Below are 17,281 nucleotides of genomic sequence, written 5' to 3'. Positions count from 1 at the left end.
GTTTATCTGGAAGCTCAAATTCAGGAATTTGTTCTTCTCAGGAGCCTCAGTTGCCAAAAGACAGTTGAAGCTAAAAGTATCACAGTATTCCGTAAAATTTTCACCTCTTTTGGGATTTGTAATCCAGAATTTTTAACACAACTTTAATTTGATCCAAAAAAGTTATGGTTGGACCTTAAAATATAAGAGTACAATAATTCTTTAGAAATTGTATAATCCTACCTACTCACTTAAGATGAGAAAACAGGCTCAGAAAGGGGACCTTGCCCAAAGTTACAGTGCATAAATTACTACAATTGAAGTCTTTATAAAAATACTCATGAATTAAACTCTAATAGACAAGGAAGTCTTGGAATCAAGTCTTGCCTTGGCCATTTAATTGCTGTATTACTTGGGATTCTATAGTTAGTATCCATGACTCTTAGTTTTTTTAAGTATAAAATGTGGAGCCGGGCATGGTGGTGCATGCTTGTAATCCCAGCATTCGGGAGGCTGATACTGGAGGATCGCGGTTCACGGACAGCCTCAGCTACTAAGCGAGGCCCTCCACAACTCAGTGATACCCTGTTTCAAAATAAAGAATAAAAAATTGAGCAGGGGGTGTAGCTCAGAGGTCGAATGCCCCTATGTTCCATCTCCAGACCCTCAAAAAACGTATAAAATGTCTATGCTAATTATATTAATTTTACAGACTTAATGTAAAATAACACATGCTACCTATGGTTTTTCTTTAAAATCCTACACATTATGTATTTCAGATGAAGTAATTAAAGTTCAAGGAGACTGACTTGTTCATTGAAATATCAATAGGCATTCCTAGAAATAATGAGGGTTCCATAACTAATTGATTTTTGTGAAACTGTTAATTTTAAGCATGTTTATTTTTGTGGGCCACATTAGAAACTTTGATATACAAATATGGAGCCTGGTGAATTTTGGTGACCACCTGGTCTTGTGTGGCTCTAATTTGCCAGTAGTGACTATGACTAGTGATAAGGACTCTGTGAGAAGGTAATAATGTGGCTAAGTCCTTTACTTTTATACAGAGTGGGTTTTTCAAATTGATTATCTGTTCTTTTTAAAAATATACCCTTCTTGGTGCATTGTAGTCTCACATCATATTGAATTTCAGAGTAATAGTGACATATGTGCACACAACACTTGGTAAGCTTTTTCTCAGCTCCTTCTCCACTCCCTTCCACATACATGCTATTGAGGATGGCTTTGATATTCTTACATATATACATCCATTCTAATCATATTTATGGGATGCAAACAAGAAATTCATTTACTCACCTAAACCAAATAGTCCCAACCTAGCTGTTGATAAATCAGCAGAGGCCAGCACTTTCAATTTCTTGTGTTGTTGCTGGTAGATGAATAAGTTTCTTCATATGTTAACATTTTTTCTTTCTCACTCATCAGCCTCATCTCTTTTTATATCTATAAATCAGTATCCCCAGTCTTTAAGGCAAATGCCTTTAAACTGCATAATTAAAGGGCAACTAATTCCATCAAATGGGCATAATTACAGCCAAGCAAAGCTTGGTAGTTGTCCTCTTGAAAAAGCTCTGATTAGAGGAATTTTTTGATTGGCTTATTGAATAAAGTGCCAGAAAGGGTATGCATCTCTCATGTGTTGTCTGACATTAGCTTAGTTTCAGACACTGTCCTCACATATCTGGTCTGGACTTCTTGATATCCTTCTTGAATTAACACTTTATTATTAGCTTGAAACAGGATCTGAATTCTTCTTCAGGTTCTTGAACTCTGTACTCTGAGCATGCCCATGAATGTCCCAAGAACTGTTGGAATCTAAACTCTATGACTGAGAGAAAGAGAACGTGGGCTGTGGACTTACTTAGCTCCTGTGGAGAGTTTCTTCAGCAGTCAGAGTGGTGAAGATGAAACTTGTACTGCCTTAGGGGAAGTTTTATCTGGAGACATTGAAGTAATTTAATTTATTCAGTCATTCTCCAAGAACTGACCTGCTCTATAATAAATAGCCAATCATAATTGAGTACCTCATATGTACCAGGAATCATTGTAAATACCTGTCACATACATTGTTTCATTTAATCCTCAAAACAGTCTTTAAATTGGCACACATTTAATTTCAGTTTTTCAAATGAGGAAACTGGCCTAGAGAGATAAATATATAATTGCTCAAGGTCATACAGCCATGATCTGCAAATCAGGGACCCTGGAGCCCATAATCTCAACTATTACATTAATCTTCTAATATGAAAAACATGTTGTTTCTGTTCTTACAAAGCTTTCTAAGTAGTAGGAAGAAGTGATCACAAAAATTTGGCAGACAAGTGTGTTATGAATTTTGTTTTCAAACATTCAACAACTACTTTCTCATAACATATCTGATCCATTCCCATCCCACTATCAAACTGACTGACCTACTTGCCATTCCATTCACACTCTGCTTCCCCTTCAGTTGTTTCATTAATAAAATTATACCACTCTACCTGTGTTCTAGAATCATTCACTTTACCCTTCTCCAAATGTTGCTTTTACAAAAATCTCTTTAGTTTTTATGCTTTTTCCTACTGGATAATTTTCATCATATATTAATGTGTGTCAGTATCTCTACCTTATATTCTTCATTAGATGCATAGATATTGATAAATTATGTGTGAATATTTTTATAATCTCCTGTGGAGTTTTGTGAAATGACTGGGTGAATTTTTGTAGAAATTGCAATTAGTCTACAAACCAGTTGAGAAGACTGGTATACTTTATTATGACTTCTGCTCTGACTCTGTAGTAGTAACTACCTATAACAGTGTCTTTCAATTTATTGACATCTTCTGAAGTGCCTTTCAACAAAGTTTTATGCTTTTTACAATAATTGCCTTTTATATTTTATTAGATCATTTTCTTTAGGTAACTTAAATTTTCTTGATATGTTCCATAGCATGTATTTTAAATTAATATTTTATTTTACTTATAGATTAAGATGCAGTTTTAAGACAGAGAGAATCCAAGCATGGTGGTGCATGCCTGTAATCTCAGTATTTGGGAAGCTGAGACAAGAGGATTGCAGGTAAGAACACAGTCTCTGCAAGTTAGTGAGACTCTAAAAGGTAGAATGTCCCTTGGTTAAATCCTTTATACTACAAAACCAAGAAAAAATAAAATGAAAGAGAAGAGAGAAAAAGAGAGAATGAACATAAATGTCCCCTGTAACATCATTTTGCAAAACTATTGTACAATATCCCAAACCAGATATGAATATTGATACAAACAAGGTACAGAAGAGTTATATCTCCACCTCCTTTACCCATTTTACAGCTATACCCACTTTCCTTTCCACCACCCTCTACCACATCATCCCTTATGTCCAACAAACAGCAATTCATTCTCCATTGATATAACCTTATCATTTAAAGAATGCTTTATTGCTGGGCATGGTGGTGCACACTTTTAATCCCAGCACTTAAGAGGCTGAGACAGGAGGATCACACAGGTTCGAAGCCAGCCTCAGCTACTGAGTGAGGCTCTCAGCAACTTAATGAGACTCTGTTTCAAAATAAAATATAAAATAGGTCTGGGAGTAAACCCAGAGGTAGAAAAGCCCCTGGGTTCCAATCCCAGTACCCCCCCACACACACACACACAAAAGAAAGAAAGAATACTTTATAAATGGAATCATATAGTCTGTAATCTTTTTATATTAACCTTTTTCAATCATCATAATTCTTTGTAGATTCGTTGGAGTTTTTGCATGTGTTACTAACATGTCCCTTTTTGTTGTTGAGTAGTCATCAATTGTATGATTGTATTAAATTTTTAAAAAGTGAATATACTATTTATTTAAAATTCAAATTTTAATAAGACATGTGCAATATGGCAAATTTAAACCTACCTAAGATGATTGCTTGATAAGTTTTAGCAAGAGTCTAGTTCATACTTAGCACTAACTAAATACTTTATTGAATGAATAACAAACAAAATGCATTCAAATGCTTTCTTAAAAATCTAATTTTAACTATTTATTTGTTGAAGGACATCTGTATTTTCCCTAGGTTTTTGGCTTTCTTGAGTAAAACTGTCATGGACATTAATTTAAATTTTGTGTAAACTTGTTTTCATTTCTTTGGAGTAAGTGCTAAGAAGTACAGTTGTCATATTTGTGGTAATTGCATGTTTTGTTTTATAGGAATATATCAAATTGGTTTAAATAATAATAGTAGCATTTTATATTATAGCAGCAATGTAAGTTTTATCCAGTTTTTTGTTCTTCCTTTTTAGTCTTTGATATACAGTGACAGGCTTTTTATCTGAGATTTTTCTACTTATTTTATGGGCATTTATTTATATAAACTTTCCTCTCAGAATTGCTTTTGCTGTATTCCATAGTTTCTGCTATGTTGTGTCTCTGTTTCCATTTGATTAAATAAATTTTTAATATTTCCTTTTTGGGGAGGTATTGGGGATTGTACCCAGGGGTATTTTACCTCTGAGCTACACTTTCGACCCTTATACCCCATTAAAATGTATGACTACAATGCACCAATAAAAAATTAAAACAACATTTTCTTCTTGATTTTTTCTCTGATTAATTGGTTTTTCAAAAGTAAGTTGTTAACCTGGGAATGATGCTACTTGCCTGTAATCCCAGTACTTGGGAAGCAAGACTGTTTCAAAGTAAAAAATAAAAAGTATTTAGGTATAGCTTAGAGGTAGTATGGCTGAAGCAGGACTTGTTTGGATGTTACCCTGAACAGCTTGGTGATGCACATTTGAATGCACTTTAGCAGACAAGGGCTATTAAAAAGAAAAGGTATGTAGGCGTGGTGGCTCACGCTTGTAATCCCAGCATTCAGGAGGTAGAGACCAGAGAATTGCAGTTCACGGACAGCCTCAGCTACTTAGCAAGGCCCTTCACAACTCAGTGAGACCCTGTTTCAAAAAATAAAAGACTAAGCTGGGTGTGGTGGCCCACACTTAAAATCCCAGCATTCAAGAGGCTAATACTGGAGGATCATGGTTCAGAAACAGCTTCAGCTATTTAGTGAGGCCCTCTGCAACTTAGTGAGACCTTGTTTAAACATAAAGAATAAAAAATAGGGCATGGGGGAGGTGGCTTGGAGGTCGATGCCCCTGGGTTCCATCCCCAGATCTGCAACAAAATAAAATACTAAAAAATAGGGATGGGAGTATAGCTCAGAGGTAGAATGGCCCTGGGTTCCACCTCCAGTACTGCAAAATAAATAAAAAAAATAAAAAAGAAAAGGCAAATCATGAGACCAAGTCCTAGGAAGGGAAGTAATCAAGTAGCTACTGACCCTTACAGGAGTGGGAGGAGCCCAGCAGCTACTGGCCCTTGGAACTCTTCCAGATATGAGGTAGGCAGTCAATATCGTGTTTTTAGATTCTCACTTAACCTGGTCAGAGTTTAGACATTTTCCTCTACTAGACCAGATTCATTAATGTAATAGCAGCATTTTTCCCCTGAGAGACACATACCATCCTTTTCAGCGATGAGTAAATATGGGTCAGTCTGGCCAAATGGAAAACATGCTATTGGGTCAGCAGCATCAGTAACAGATTTTAGAGAGTTTAATACTTATAGCTGTCTGGCATTCGAGAGGAAGAGCACTGCACTGATCTAACCTTGTGGTTAGTCTAACGTTTTATGGAAGGGGGCAAATACTTCTCTTGCATGAATTTCCAGACATAAACAGGTGGATTTTCCTGATGACTGCTGTCGATATGGGAGGTGGAGCTTCCAAGAAATGCCAAGGGCCTGTGTCACCTGTTGAGTAACCTTAGAAAAAAAAAGTTGGCGCATTATTAGACTGTAAGGAATTGGGGAATCCAAACTATGGGATGATGTTCGAGCATAGAGCATTGGCCACCATGCTGGTTGTCTTGTCCTTTGAAGGGAAAATCTCTACACAACCTGTTAGGGTGTCAACCGTGGTAAGAAGATATTTTAGTTTTTGTGAGAGGGCATGATTGGTTTACCTGCTACATTGAAAGTTACTCTGGACTTGGCAAGGGTGATCAATGTTGAAAACGCCAGGAGCCATCAGTCTTTGGCCAGGCCAAGTAGGGCCAGCAGCGGGGCCTGGTCTGTAAGGGCGGTCCCCCTGTGCTGATGCAGCTGGGGCTCACTGCTTTTCCAATGTCACTGTTCCAGTGGCTTTCCAGTGCCCTTTACCCAGGGCAGGGGCAGGGTCTGATTGGTGGGTATGGTCCTGCCCCACTTGAAGCAGGTTCCTGTAGATAGTTGTCATTATTATCCTCCAGCCCTAGGTGGTATTTGTCGCCACTGCTAGATGCAGGACTGCTACCAAGGCACAAGCTGAGCTTGCAAATCTGCTTTTTGGTGGGGTTTGATTGAATGCTTTATTTAAGCCTGTTTCTCTCAGGAGTTAAAATTTTTAAATGCCATGTTCTCCAAATCTTGAATAGGGGTCTGAGGGTCTCTTAAGGGATGATGGTAGGAAGGGGAAAGAAGAGGGTTAGAGTGAAAGTCCATTGAAAGGAGCTCCAATGTGGGATTGAGATCTGAAAGGGAGGAGTAGATATGGGAAACCAAGGTGAAATCAGTATATGATGCCTGTAACCCAGAAAAGTCACAAGATGGCAACTGTGCACTGTCACCAAATGACAACTAAGATGGTGACTGTGTAACATCACAAGGTTGTGATTGTGTAACATCACAAGAAGGTGACTGTGACCTAGCAGAGTTAGAAACTCCTTACAAAAGCTGCAGAGATCAGTCAAGACATTAAAATTCAAAGTTCCATTTTCAGGCCATGATTATTTTGAAATTTTGGCTTCCCATGTCTTGTCTGTGGGAAAATGAAGAACAGGAAACAGGCATCTCCAATTATCTTGATCAATGTATGGGATCGGGGGCCAAGAAGATGGGATGGATATCTTCACTCCCTTCTCAGGGCTGGAGGAGCCAAGAAAATGGGAGGGATTTCTCCACTCCCTTCTCAAGGCCAGAGGACAACCTGGTCATCTGGAGACAACTCTGACACAGACGCATGTTTGGACAAACAGAGAAGCCAGAAGCAAGAAGCCAGAGGCAAGAAGCTGGGACCTGCTGTCCAGAAGAAGGGAAGGAACTTACCCTGTCTGAAAGCGGCTGGTCCAATTAAGAGTCCGAGAGTCCGGGTTCCTGTGAGTTAAGAGAAGGGCTCCTGAGGAGATTCATAGGGGTTTAGGGAGGGGTAAAAAAAAGAAAGAAAAATAATTTAAAAATAAATAAATCTACTCAGGTTTGGTGGGTTTTGGCACCAGATGCAACATCGAAATAGAGTTGCAGGTGGCAAAGAAGGCAAAAACCAGCCAAGTTTTGGCACCTTTGGGCGAGGTCTGCCAACTGTGGGGGAAGGGACCAATGACCCATCAACATAGTCATGGTCAGCAGAGTCACGTGACAGAGAGGAAGTGAGGGTATTTATGTAGCCAGGGTCTTGGGGTGGGGCTCACAGCGTGGGAATGCCGATGGTCTCACAACAGCTGGAGTCTTGCGATCTCTGGAGTCTCAGGACATCTCTGCTTCTGGCTTCTGAGGTTCCACCTCTGGTCCCTGCTATAGAGTGCTGTGGGGGAAGGGGAAAGGAGGGACCCGACCTATCAGTAGGGCTGGGGGTATAGCTTGCAGGTAGAAAGACCCTGGGTTCCATCCCCAGTACTGCAAAAAAATTTTGCTGAGCCTATTTTTGTGTCCTATCATAATTCTATCCTGGAGAATGTATCCTGAGAGACTAATGAGAAAAAATTAATTTAGTCGATATTATATAGAATGGTCTATAGATGTCTGGTAGGTTCATTTTGTCTAGGGAAAAATTTAACTCTGTTTTTGCTTATTGATTTTCAGAATGGATGATATGTTTTCAGCTGAACGTCGGGTGATAATGTCCCCAGTTATTGTATTCTCTTTTCAGGGCTAATAATATGTGATTCATATATTAAATTTCTCTTATATTGGGTATGTATATATTTAGAATTGTTTTTCTCCTTCTAAAATGTTCCCTTTATCTTTATTATCTTCCATGTCTCTTTTTAATACCTTTAATTAAAAATCTATTTGTCTGATAGCAATATGGCTACTCTTGCTTTTTTACCTCCTTTTGCATGGAATATCTTATGCTATTCCTTTACTTTCAGTCTATGTGTGTTCTTAGACATGGAGTGAATTTTTTGTAAACAATAGATATTTTGGTCTAATTTTTATATATTTAGTCACTCTATACCTTTTAATAGGATAATTTAATACATTTACATTAAAATTAATGGTTGATAGGCAAATTATTACCCTAGCCTTTATGTAACTTATTTTCTAATTTTGTCTTTTCTTTTCTCTGTTTCTTATGGTTTTCTTTGGTGATTAAGTTAATTATTCAGTAGTGTGTGTGCGTGCGTGCATGTGTGTGTGTGTGTGTGTGTGTGTGTGTGTGTGTGTGTTGTTAGTTATGTGATTCTAATGATTTAACCCAGAGGTTTTAATCACTGAGCTATATCCTAGTCCCTTTTTTATATTGAAACAGGGTTTTGCAAAGTTACCAGACATTTGCCTTAAGCCTGCTATCCTCTTTTTTCATCCTCCAAATTATGGGTATTACAGCTATGAACCACCATACCCATCTTCTGTAAGTATGTTTTGATTCATTAATGATCACTTTTGATTTGCCCTTACAGATTTTTGCTTTGTGGTTACTCTGAGGCTTACATCAGACATTTCATATACATATTTCTGTATTGCCTACCACTTAACATATTGATGTAGTTATTTCTTAAATTTAAATAATTTATTTTGGTTTTTATTTTTAATTGTGTTTTTAGTTTACATGCTAATGGTAGGAATGGTTTCCATTCTTAAAATACTACAGCATTGTGAATTTATTTGCACAATTACTCTTATCAGTAAAGCCTATACCTTTTGGCTTTCTTCTTACTCTAGATTTTTTCTTCCAGTTTGGTGGCAATATATTATCTTTGCTTTTTGTGTGGAAAAGTCTTTATTTTAAATAAGAGCTTTGCTGAGTACAGTATTCTTGACTGACAGTCTTTTTCTTCTGTAACATGAAAATCTCACACTACTCCTAATTTGTAAATTTTCTGCTGAGAAGTCAGCTTTCAGTCAAATTGTTGCAGCACTACATGTAGCTTATTTTCTCTTTCTGCCTTTAGAATCTTCTCTTTATCTTTTAGTGTTTAAAGCTTGATTACAAGATATCTTGAAATAGATTTCTTTGAATTAAATTTGAATGGTTACCTTTGACCTTTTGGTTTCTGGATACTTGTATCCTTCTCTAGGATTTGGACATTTGCCGTTAATTTTTTTTGAGTAAGTTTTCTACACTTTTGGCATTCTTAAATTTTTCTTGAACCCCAATAACACACATTTCTGCTCTTTTAATATTGTCCCAAAGTTCCCATAAGCTTATTACATTTCTCTACATCTGTTTTTCCTCACCAATATGTTTTCAAATAGACTATCTTCAAGCTCACAAATTCGTCCTTGTGTTTGAGCTATCTTGCTATTAATGCATTTTATTCTATTTGCAATTTCACTGAATGCATTTTAGTTCAAGATTCATTTAATTAAAAAACTGTTTCCATATCTTTATTAACTTTCTCTGTTTAAAGTATTAAAATGTTTCCATTCAAACTTTGCTGATATTTCCCTTCCATTATCTGGAGTCCCAGTATGGGCATATTAGAGGAAACATATGTACCTTCTCCTTCTGTGTTTGGCTGATCTCACTTAACATAATGTTCTTCAGGGCTTTCCAGAATATGACATGGTTAACCTGGACAACCATTGGTGGGAGGGGGGAAGGGAAAATGGGGGCGGGGGGAAGAGGGCACCAAATATAGTCTAAATGTATACTATTTATGTTCAATAAAAATTCTTAAAAGAAAAAAATAAAAGAAGTTACAAAAGTTAAAAAAATATTAAAATGTTTCTTTGTGTTTTCCTCAAGAGCATTGAGTTTCTTCATGAAAGCTATTTTAAATTCTGTTTTCTCTCATACTGATTACTTTTTGGTAAATTAATGGCACCTTATTTTAATTTTTAAATGAGATTATGGTTTCCTAAAATCTTTCAGTGCTTGTCAGCATGTGACATCATCTGGAAATTGAAGAACCAGGAATTTATTCCAGTCTTCATAATAAGCCTTTGTTTGTGCCTTTCTTTCCAGAATTTTTGAGGAGGCTCCCAAGGACCCTTGGAGATCACATCACAACACCATGTGCTCTACATGCCAGAAGTAGAGCTATGGGATTACATTCTTTCACTACTAGATTGTTATAGTTTTGATTCTATTCTTTCGTTCCATGGCCCATTTGCATTATGAAATGTAAATGTTTACTCTGTGGCATTGTACATTGGATGTATGTAGCTTACTTTTTAATTTTTATAGGGGCACATGGTCAAGAGTTTACCTTGAGTTTCAGAGAAAACGTTGGACTTTTGAGTGATTACCTATTAAGACTTTGGGAACTCTTGGAGTTCAGCTAAATGCATTTTGCATTATGAGGTGGCCATGAGGCTTAGGGAGCCAGGATGGAGTGGTTTGTATTTATAATGTCCCCCTAGCCTTCACAAAAAACAGATAGCAATGTTGCAAGCAGGCTTGGTTGCTAAGGAGGGGTCCTTGGGGAATATAGAATGTTCATCCTCTTCCTACTTTCTCTTGATTCTAGCTTCTCTGATGTGAGAGCAGAGCCCATGCTCACTTGTGCACTCTCTCGCTCTTCTTCCTGTCACCATGCCCTGAGCTTAAAGCAGTCACTATGAGTCTTTCAGCTGATTTTCTCACTATGCTGGAAAGGACATTTAGTATGTTAAAATAAGTGGTAGGGAGCCTGAGACAGGAGGATTACAGTTTTGAGGACTGAATCAATAATGTAATGAAATTCTCAGCAACATAGTTTGACTGGTTTCAAAATAAAAATTAAATAAAGTTGGAGATGTAGCTCAGAGGTAGAAGAGATGTCCCTGGGTTCATTCTCAAGTACCACAAAAATAATATGTAAATAAATAAATAAATAAATAAATGTGATAGTAGTAAAACTCCTGTCTTTTCCCCAATTTTAAAATATCTGCTTTAATAGCTCATTATTGATATATTTGAGGGGTTTTCTTTTTTTCTTTGTATGTATGTTTTGCTAAGAATGGAATCTAGAAACTTGCACATTTTAGGGAAGCACTCTATCAGCATACTCCTTTCAGACTGTGCGGGACTTTGCAGCTATGAGATCCAGGCACAACCAACCTAGCATTATCTGAGGTAGCCAAGGGTCTGCCTCTACCAAAACTATCCCAACCTTGTGCACCAGATAAGGGTACAAGACTTCATCTGTTGGGGCTAAGGCAAAGTACTAACCACATAATTTTGCCCTGGAACTTGCTGAGCTTCTAATATCAAACACTGGGCCAACCCTAATGGCTTCCATCTCTAGACCCTAATTTATTTTTGATATAATATATATTCAGATATATTATATCAAGTCACTAAAGCTCTCTACTATTTTTATATTGCTAAGAGATTGTTTGTTTGAGTGGTATTAGTTTTTGAACTCAGGAACATTCTATCTCTGAACTATATATCCAGCCATTTTATTTTTTTTAAACCAGGTCTCATCAAGTTACAGTGTGTTAGCTGTGATCCTCCTATATCTCAGCCTCCCAAGTGATGGGATTACAGGTATGTGTCATCGTACACGGCTCTAAAACATTTTATAAAAATTTTGGACTTTAACAAAAATTGTTATTTAAAGAGATTTTAATATGATTTCCTAGCTTAAATTGTTAACGTGTTAAATTACACTGACTTTTCTAATGCTGAATGCACTTACATTTCTCATATAAGTCCAATATGATTTATTTTTCAGGGATTTGTTAAATTCTGTTTGCATTTAAATTTTTGTTTATGAATGAAAGTGGCTTGTCATTTTTATTTTAAATATTTTGCTTATCACTTGCCTCATGATACACTTGTAGATTAAGTTGGGCAATATCATTTATTTGCTCTTCTTTCTAATTGTATAGGATAGGAATTATTTCTTTTAAAGAGTTTAGAAGAATTTGTAAACTCGTCTGAGCCTCATATATTTTGTGGAAAAATGGCAACTGCTCATTCCATTTGTTTGTCATAGAAACTTGCAAATTTTCTATTTAGTCCATCTTGGAATATGTTTTCCCCCAAAATTTTCCATTTCACTTAAATTTAATAATGTTAGGTCATGAAATGATTCATGATGATCTCTAAGTGTTTTAATCTCATCTGGTTCTGAATTCATGGTTTTTTTATTATCATTAAAATTTATTTGTGACTTTTCTGTTTCATGTTTAGTTTCACCACAGGATTGTCAATTTTCAAGATTTGTAATTAAAAACCATTTTAATAAAATATTTTAGCGCTATAAGATTCCATCTAAGTGCTGCTTTAGTTGCATTCCATGGTTATTGATGATTAATTCTTATTTGTATTCAGTCTAGTATCTAATATCCTTCAACATCTATATCTTCAGTTTCTATTTCTATATTTATGATGCTTTCTTTGCTGTTTCTTAACTGTTTTTTAAACTCAGAGCTTTAATTCATTATTTCATTTTCTATGTGAATTCTTTGAAACCAGACTTTAACACATATTTTCCAAAGCAAAAATTAAATTTTCATTGTGAGTATAACTCACAAGGAGAAAGAAAGAATCATGGTATAAGGCCTAAACCTTATACCATGATTATACCTAAACCTTATACCATGTCTCTATTGCCAATAGAGACAGTGTATTTTAAGAGTGTACTTTCTTTATGTGGTTAAATATCAAAGTTGAGAAAATGTATGCATTCCATTTTTTTGTTTGTTTGTTTTTTTGGTGGCACTGGGGTTCATGGAAGCCCTTCAACCTCTGGGCTACACTCCCGGACCTATTTTATACTTTTTTTTTTTTAATTTGGAAAGAGGGTCTCTTAAGCCAGTACAGCTGGCTTCGAACCTGTGCGATCCTCCTGTCTCAGCCTCCCAAGCACAGGATTACTAACTTGCACCACCATGCCCTGCATGTATTCCATTCTAAAGCAACTATTATACATCATTCTCACATCACTGGAGATTTTTAAATATGCTACTTGGTATTATTTTATTGGTCAGTGCCTATGCTTATCTAATGCAATGTTAACTCAGTTTTTTTCTAGCAGTTGAAAAGTTTCTGGTCGCCGGCGTGGTGGTGCATGCTTGTAATCCCTGTGCTTGGGAGGCGGAGACAGGAGGATTGCACAGGTTCGAAGCCAGCCGAGGTGGCTTATGAGACCCTGTTTCCAAATAAAAATATAAAATAATAGGTCTGGGAGTGTAGCCCGGAGGTAGAAAGGCTTCCAGGAACCCCAGTACCACCAAAAAAAAAAAAAAAAAAGTTTCTGGAAGACAGGCATAGTGGTGCCCAGTGGAAATCCCAGGGTTTAGGAGGCTGAGACAGGAGGATCACAGTTTGTGGAGAACCTCAACTACTTAGTGAGTCCATCTGCAACTTAGTGATACCTTGTTTCAAAACAAAGAATAAAAATAGGACTGAGGTATAGCTCAGAGGTAGAATGCCCCTGGGTTCTATTCCCAATATCACATGCACACACACACACACACACACACACACACACACACATACACACACACAGAAATATATATATACACACACATATATATATACACATATGTACATATATACATATACATATATATGTATATATGTATATATACTAAATGCCTTTTATATATATGTGTGTGTGTATATATATATATATAATGCATTTTATAGCTTACAACAAATGTGTGTGTGTGTGTGTGTGTGTGTTTCACTTTGAATTAACTTTGGTGCAGGGTGAGGGATAGGGATCTAGTTTCATTCTTCTACATATTTGCTTAAAAAAGCTGTCTTTTCTCCAACATAGATATTTGTGCCTTTGTCAAGGATCAAATGACTGTATCTGTGTGGGTGGGTTTATCTCTGTGTCTTCTAGTCTTTTACATGTTCTACATGTCTATTTTTATGCCAGTGTCATGCAGTTTTTGTTACTATAGCTTTGTAGTGTATTTTGAAGTAGGGTGTTTTGGGCTATATAGTTACAAAGGTATGAACTTGACTTCTTGAGTATACTATATATGAGAGTGTAGTCAAAACAGTAATGTTATATTCAAGGAGTGAGACATGGCTGAGATAAGGTCACATTAATATCCTTATGATTCTTCTGTTGCTTTTGTTATATAGCTATAAATTATAATTACATACTCATAAGATTAAAGGTGAGAAGAAAAATAAAAGTAATAATTTACTTAAAAATGAGAATGAAAGTGGCTTTATCTACTATTTTCTTTTTAATATACTTTTACTGGTGTATTGTAAGCTGATATTATAATGTAATTCAGAGTGATAGGAACATACATATCCACAGCACTTGGTGACCTTTTTCCCAGCTAACATACATGATATTGAGATTAGGATTAGTATTTCCTTCCCCATACATGATATTGAGATTGTCAGATATGTTTGCTTTTCTTTTTTTCTGTGCCTAGGATTATCTTTTTTATAAATCTGTTCTGTAAAGAGAACTTTTAGAGCACCAAGACATTGATAAAAATACTTATGAAAACGCTTTACAACAATATTTTCAACAAATATTTCATTTGCTCCAAGAAGGTTAAGAGGTAGTAATTATAGGCTTCTCTTCCCCTATTAGGCTATAAACAATCTCAAGAATAAAAATACACACATGGAACACTAATGAATTAGTATCAAAGTATTAATATTTCAAATAAATATCCCAAAAGGAAATACCTATTCATGATCAAGGGTTAGGACACCTCTGGCCAACCAGGTATTTTAAAACCAAGAATTTTATTAGAAATCATCTGTTCTCTGAAGAGAACAAATTTCATAGTTAGAACTTCAAATATAACTTTATGGAATATTGTCACAGTTGTATTCTATTGCAGGTGTCTTAAATTGTCATACTACCATGAAGTATTTCTGCATTACATGTGGGGAAAGTAAGGCCCAAGAGTTTAACCTGCTCTAGAACTCAATTAGTGGCAGACCAAGATCAAGTCTGAGTTTTCAAGCTTTTTTAAAAATATTCAGCACATAAATTGAATAACCAGGAAAAAATTGACAATGTCACTTGATCTTTTGTCTCATAATGAAAAATGACCTGTGTTCTACCAACCTTCTTTTAGTGATATTTTTATTTCTTAAAAACTGACATAGTAGGTATCACAGTATAGCAAAGGGAAATAATGTGATCTCTACTTTGTGATTTCACCCAAAAGTAGACTGGGGAAAGTAGATATATCCCTGAGAGTTTGGTTTTATTTTGGAACTAATTCAACTTAAATTCAGGGAAAACCTAAAATTTATTACTAGAGTTAGAAATAAAAAAGGAAGACAACAGGGCTGGAGTATAGCTCATTGTTAGAGTGCTTGCCTATCAAATGAAAGATAGGAAAAATTGACTAGGCTCAAGAATAGTTTTTAGATAAGAATATATAGTTACTCTAAATTATTTTCACATGTTGGCTATTATTTTAGGAATTAATATTATTAGTGGTTTATACATATGTACAGCTTCATATAGCAATATAAATTGGAAACATTAATTCAATTTTCAAAATTTGTTTTGTTATACTTATATTCATTTTCAAAATTCTAGTATGTTTGGAAGTATGCCACAAACACTATTTATTTTAGTACCATTATATTAAAAGATAGATGAGGGCCTTCACTATGTTTTATATTCAGCTTTTCTCTCTGATCTGAGAAAGTTGTGGAAAAAGGAGATAATCTCTATCAGCCTCCACATAGCATCTTAGCACTTAATTCCCACTATGAGTAAGGCATAATAACTAACATAGTAATTAACATTCTTATAGAATACAGAAAACAATATTCAGAGCTGAAGCAAGCATTTAAATCAAACTTCAAAATTTAGATGAAAATGTGGACAGGAAGGAGGAATGGAGATAGGAGGTTTTCTATACTGCCAAAATATCTTAGTAGTGTTCTAAATTGTTCCAAACAATATCTGTCATCTTCAGGTAAGATTTTGGAAAGAAAATAATAAAGTGTCCAAGAGAATTAATAAATAGCAGGCTGTTCCCAAACTGGTACCTTAACGGGGATTTAATACCTTATTTAGAATTAGTGCTTTTTAGATAACAGAATGATGTGACATTGCTAAAAGTAGAGGCTTAAGAGTAGAATCATGAGATAAAACTTCACTGTCTTTTATCTTGCATTAATAGGTCCAAACAATTCGTCCTATTTCCAGATTAATGTTTTCATCTGTAAAATAGGACTAATGAAGTAACAATCTCGTATGTTGTTTGTATATATTAAATACGACAATGTACTTGAAGTACAGTTCATGACATATTGTAAATATCAACTGGATGTGAACTATCATTATGAACAAATAGTGATGAAAATGATTATTACAATCACTCCATTTCTGATGCCATCTTAGTGATGATGAAAATATCAACCACTTTGCAAAATAATCATAAAGGAAATTCAGGATTTAGTCTGTAGTACAGGAGAGAGGAGATAGTTTTAAGATGAGAAAGTTTGAGTTTTAAACCTTCCACTATGTTTTGCAATTACTTTTCCTTTTCAGGGTGTCAATTTCCTTGTATATGGAAGGTGTATAAAAATAATAATATGAAAACATCCCAGGATAAGAATAAAATGACAGAGAAATCAGACCAATTCCTTCACTTTATTATATCTGCTGTTAGCATAGAATGTGTTTATTCTCAGCCTATAACTACCATCTTAAGTGCTGCGATAAAAACAATATTGCTTGCATTTTCCTATGTTGATACATAGTTTTTATATTCATTATATTATTGGTTTAAAAATTTCAATAAAAGGTTACAGTGGAATTTGTTTCACTCATTCCATATTGTCTATCAAGCCATGATTGCTGTACAGATGAAGAGTATGAAGCTAAGAATGGTCAAAAAATATGTCAAGGGTCACATACTGACAAAGTAAAAACTGAAAACAAAATTTTGGTTTCAAATCCCCTTTTCATCTGGGCATGGTGGCACAAGCTTGTAATCCTAGTACTTGGGAGGCTGAGATAGGAGGATCATAGGTTTGAAGCCAGCCTCTACAACTTTGTGAAACCCTCTACAACTTTTTTCCAAATAAGAAATAAAATCAGGCTAGGGAGTGTAGCTCAGAGGTAAAATGCCTCTGTGTTCAATCCCCACATCCACACAAAAAAAACCCTTTCT

The sequence above is a fragment of the Muscardinus avellanarius genome (assembly GCF_963383645.1).
Source record: "Muscardinus avellanarius genome assembly, chromosome: X".
In the NCBI taxonomy this organism is placed as follows: Eukaryota; Metazoa; Chordata; class Mammalia; order Rodentia; family Gliridae; genus Muscardinus; species Muscardinus avellanarius.
Note: the sequence above shows the minus strand (reverse complement) of the source record.